We start from the raw sequence: 6,000 nt of genomic DNA, 5'->3' as shown, positions 1-6,000 counted from the left end.
GATTGTGAGTGTATACAAGTTGTTTTAATGTTTTAACTTCATTTTCCGGTATGTATTCTATGACCGACTTACATTAAAAGCTTATGAAGCTGAAAATTTAATAAGGCAGGCATGTTACCTTATTGTGACTGGTTCTTTAGATGTTTCTAGCACTGAAGATGGTCAAACAGTGGCCATAATATAGATATGCAATAAAGGTCATTTGCGACTGATTGCTGTTCCCTTTACTAACTGAAACGAATACAGTCGCTAGGCACAACTGTTTCCCTATGGAATCGAGCCAGACAAAACTCGGTCTCAGCTGTGTTTGGTACAGTTGTACCACCTACTGGTGACACATGGCAGACTCGAACTCTGATTTCCCATTTATCATTAACCCTCAGGCTCTCCAGTATAGGGATGTATAGGGTGGAGATCAACAGGAGGTGCAAAATAGCCAAGCAGGGATGGCTAGAGGACAAATGTAAGGATGTAGGGGTGTATTTCACTAGGGGTAAGATAGATATTGCCTACAGGAAAATTAAAGAGACCTTTGGAGGAAAGAAAATCACTTGTATGAATATCAAGAGCTCAGATCGAAAACCAGTTCTAAGCAAAGAAGGGAAAGCAGAAAGGTGGAAGGAGTATATAGAGGGTCTATCAAAGGGCGATGTACTTGAGGGTAATACACTCCTGGAAATGGAAAAAAGAACACATTGACACCGGTGTGTCAGACCCACCATACTTGCTCCGGACACTGCGAGAGGGCTGTACAAGCAATGATCACACGCACGGCACAGCGGACACACCAGGAACCGCGGTGTTGGCCGTCGAATGGCGCTAGCTGCGCAGCATTTGTGCACCGGCGCCGTCAGTGTCAGCCAGTTTGCCGTGGCATACGGAGCTCCATCGCAGTCTTTAACACTGGTAGCATGCCGCGACAGCGTGGACGTGAACCGTATGTGCAGTTGACGGACTTTGAGCGAGGGCGTATAGTGGGCATGCGGGAGGCCGGGTGGACGTACCGCCGAATTGCTCAACACGTGGGGCGTGAGGTCTCCACAGTACATCGATGTTGTCGCCAGTGGTCGGCGGAAGGTGCACGTGCCCGTCGACCTGGGACCGGACCGCAGCGACGCACGGATGCACGCCAAGACCGTAGGATCCTACGCAGTGCCGTAGGGGACCGCACCGCCACTTCCCAGCAAATTAGGGACACTGTTGCTCCTGGGGTATCGGCGAGGACCATTCGCAACCGTCTCCATGAAGCTGGGCTACGGTCCCGCACACCGTTAGGCCGTCTTCCGCTCACGCCCCAACATCGTGCAGCCCGCCTCCAGTGGTGTCGCGACAGGCGTGAATGGAGGGACGAATGGAGACGTGTCGTCTTCAGCGATGAGAGTCGCTTCTGCCTTGGTGCCAATGATGGTCGTATGCGTGTTTGGCGCCGTGCAGGTGAGCGCCACAATCAGGACTGCATACGACCGAGGCACACAGGGACAACACCCGGCATCATGGTGTGGGGAGCGATCTCCTACACTGGCCGTACACCACTGGTGATCGTCGAGGGGACACTGAATAGTGCACGGTACATCCAAACCGTCATCGAACCCATCGTTCTACCATTCCTAGACCGGCAAGGGAACTTGCTGTTCCAATAGGACAATGCACGTCCGCATGTATCCCGTGCCACCCAACGTGCTCTAGAAGGTGTAAGTCAACTACCCTGGCCAGCAAGATCTCCGGATCTGTCCCCCATTGAGCATGTTTGGGACTGGATGAAGCGTCGTCTCACGCGGTCTGCACGTCCAGCACGAACGCTGGTCCAACTGAGGCGCCAGGTGGAAATGGCATGGCAAGCCGTTCCACAGGACTACATCCAGCATCTCTACGATCATCTCCATGGGAGAATAGCAGCCTGCATTGCTGCGAAAGGTGGATATACACTGTACTAGTGCCGACATTGTGCATGCTCTGTTGCCTGTGTCTATGTGCCTGTGGTTCTGTCAGTGTGATCATGTGATGTATCTGACCCCAGGAATGTGTCAATAAAGTTTCCCCTTCCTGGGACAATGAATTCACGGTGTTCTTATTTCAATTTCCAGGAGTGTATTATGGAAATGGAAGAGTATGAAGATGAAATGGGAGATAAGATACTGCGTGAAGAATTTGACAGAGCACTGAACGACCTTAGTCGAAACAAGGCCCCAGGAGTATATAACATTCCATTAGAACTACTGATAGCCTTGGAAGAGCCAGCCCTGATAAAACTCCACCATCTGGTGAGCAAGTTGTATGAGACTAATGAAATACTCTCACTCAGACTTTAAGAAGAATGTAACAAGATTTTAAGATTTTAAACATGGCTGCAGCAGCAACTGTTAAAATTCTTCACAATAAAGGATGGCAGCCAAAAACAGTTGCAGGATATAATTTTTCTTATTAAAATTCTTGACCAAGGTTTCGGTACATATAAATATACCTTCATCAGAAGTACATTTCAAGTTCATAGGCGAAGTAACATTGTTAAACTGTTCGCTTTGATCCTGTACCCATTACACATGTTGTACAAATGGAGATGATATTTTAATTACTGACGACGCCTTTTGACATAATTGTTTCATTATTCTGCAGTGCATGATGTAATTTTAGAAATGTACTTCTGATGAAGGTATATTTATATGTACCGAAACCTTGGTCAAGAATTTTAATAAGAAAAATTATATCCTGCAACTGTTTTTGGCTGCCATCCTTTATTGTGAAGAATGTAACAATTCCAATGCCAAAGAAAGTAGATGTTGACATGTGTGAAAATTACCAAACTATCATTTTAATAAGTCACAGCTGCAACATACTAACACGAATTCTTCAAAGACGAATGGAAAAACTGTTAGAAGGTGACTTTGGGGAAGATCAGTTTGGATTTCGTAGAAATTTTGGAACACGTGAGGTAATACGGAGCCTACGACTTACCTTAGAAGACAGACTAAGAAAATGCAAACCTATGTTTCTAGCATTTGTAGACTTAGAGAAATCTTTTGACAATGTTGACTAGAATATTCTCTTTCAAATTCTGAAGGTGGCATGGGTCAAACACGGGGATCAAAAGGATATTTACAATTTGTACTGAAACCAGATGGCAGTTATAAGAGTCTAACTAAATCAGGTGATGCTGAGGGAATTAGATTCAGAAATGAGACACTTAAAAGAGTAGATGAGTTTTGCTATTTGGGGAGGATATAAAATGTACACTGGCAATGGCAAGAAAAAGGCTTATGAAGAAGAGAACTTTGTTAACATATGGATTCATGTGTCAGAAAGACTTTTCTAAAAGTATTTGTATGGAGTGTAGCCATGTATAGATATAAAACGTGGACAATAAATAAGTTAGACAAGAAGAGAATAGAAGCTTTTGAAATGGGTTTCTACAAAAGAATCTTGAAGATTAGATGTGTAGATCATGTGACTAATAAGGAGGTACTGAATAGTATTGGGGAGAAGAGGAATTTGTGGGACAACTTGTCTAGTAGAAGGTATCGGTTGGTAGGAAATATTCTGAGGCATCAAGGGATCACCATTTTAGTATTGGAGTGCAGAGTGGAGGGTAAAAATCGAAGAGATGAATACACCAAGCAGATTCAGGAGGGTGCAGTAGTTACTTGGAAATGAAGAAGCTTGCACAGGATAGAGTAGCATGAGTGCTGCATGAAACAACTCTCTGGATTGGAGACCTCAACAACAACACAGTTTACATATAAAATTTAGGCCAGATCAGGAGGCGTGCACGGATAGCCTAATGGTTCAGGTGACCACTCACAACAAGCAGGAAATCCGGGTTGGAGTACCAGAGCAGCACAAGTTTCCTTATGTCATCAGTTGGCAAATTTACTGCAAAATGAAGTACTTATGACTAAGAAGAAGTTTATTTTGTGTTATTGATTAAAATGCATTTCACTTATTTGTCTCCTTTTATAAAGACTGTTTACGAAATACTTACCATTATATTTTGCTTGTGCATCCACTTGTGTCCAAAAGTTTCTTCTCCTAAAAATGTTGGTTGATGTTTTTTATGGTCTCAAGGGTATCAAGAGGGCGGAACAAACGAGTAAAAATTCCGCACGGGCGCCAAACTAGTCAACAATGCCGCTGATGTGAAAGCTTTCTTGCTGTCCCAGTTGTAAATGATGTGTGGAAAGATCCACAACTACTGACCCTCTGCATGAGCTCGAATCTCTCTGACATTACCTTCACGGTCTTCTCAAGAAGTATACATGTAAGTGAGCAATATACTAGGAAAGTAGACCCATGGAATTTTAATACGCTATACTGTGATGGTGAATATCTCTCTCGTAGTGTCTACACTTGATGTTGGATGAGCATTTCTGTGATGGTGTCACGTTTACTAAAGAACCCTGTCACCAAATACGATTCTATTCTTTGAATGAACTCTATTTCTAATTATGAATCGTATCTGTTAACCCGGCATGACGTCGGGTATGCCATACCAGAGGTGTTTTGAAGTGCTGATTGTTGAACATCATGGTTGCCACACAAATCTTGCTGTCCCAGTAGCTAGAGGTAAGGGAGAGTGGGGCAAGATACAGTGTTGAGTTTATCGTTGCACCAGCGTCAGAGGGAGATACACATGTGCAAACGTGGCTAGGGTACATCATACCTGACCTCGTAGTCGGTGTTACATTTTTGAGCTTTCATCGATTTTATGAAATACAAAGTAATTTATAGTATTCTTTGGTTTATTTTTAGATTTTATATTTATCAGGATGTCTTATGAAGAAAAGGAACGTCGACTACAAGAACTTCTAGAAGCAGTTTTAGAAAATTGTTCAAACGCTATTTCCTGTGACTCCGAGAGCAAGGAAGAGATTGACAGAGTTTCTCAAGGAAGTGAAGAAAGTGATTCGGAGCAAGAGGGTATTTTGTATGATTCGGAAGAGCCAAAATCTGTGATAGTGGCTCCTAGTTACTCACCTGAAGTACATGGGATTTTTTATACGTCCAGAGGTGGTACAAAATGGATGAAGGATTGTCCTAGGCAAAAAGTTCGTATTCATTCAGAGAATATTATTACCAGTTCTCCGGGCATAAAAGGTATTATAAGATAATATCATTATGTTAATTAATGAAAGAAACTGCAATTTTTTTCGAATTTTGTATGAAAAACTGTTAAACCTCTGAAACGTGTAGTTTTTCTGAGAAAATATACGCACTTCATTGTTTCAATCCCCCCCCCCCCCCCCCAAAAAAAAGGTTTTATATCTTAAATATAGTATTCTACTTACTCATCTTGTTTAATAGACATCATTATTAATATCCCAAGTAAAAAAATACTTAACACACTACTACAGTATCAAAAATTTGTCATCAGAGTTTCAGGTATCTCATACCCACCTCATAGCTGATGTAACAATTTCGCACCTCATTCACTCCGGGTTAAGAGTCCCAGCTGAAATGCAACACTCAAATATCCCTTTCAAATGTAGATTTTGTGAGCAATCCCCTTCACCAGTAAATTATAGTTCCTGTAGATTCTTACAACAAATCTCTGTGTGACATCTACATTTCCTACAATTGTATTTATTTTGGTATTTGACTTTAAAAATCATTCCATACACACAGTTACAAATATTTAGTGCTTGTGACTGTTTCCATTGATTAGTAACAGCAAAACCAAATAATAACAGGACTTTCTGGCTATTTATGTGCATTACTGTGTTTGTTTATATATACCAATCCCTTCACCAAGTGTTGATCCTCTGGTGGACTTCCACTTGTAACTGGCATTGGTTATTTTTAGAATACCTTGCTCATATGTGACTCCATTCAAATGGGTCTGAGCACTATGGGACTTAACATCTAAGGTCATCAGTCCCCTAGAACTAAGAACTAGTTAAACCCAACTAACCTAAGGACACCACACACATCCATGCCCAAGGCAGGATTCAAACCTGCAACCGTAGCAGTCGCGCGGTTCCAGACTGAAGTGCCTAGAACTGGTCGGCC

This window comes from Schistocerca americana, chromosome 9 (assembly GCF_021461395.2).
Source record: "Schistocerca americana isolate TAMUIC-IGC-003095 chromosome 9, iqSchAmer2.1, whole genome shotgun sequence".
In the NCBI taxonomy this organism is placed as follows: domain Eukaryota; kingdom Metazoa; phylum Arthropoda; class Insecta; order Orthoptera; family Acrididae; genus Schistocerca; species Schistocerca americana.
The sequence above is the reverse complement of the archived record's forward strand: the minus strand, read 5'-3'. Positions refer to the sequence as shown.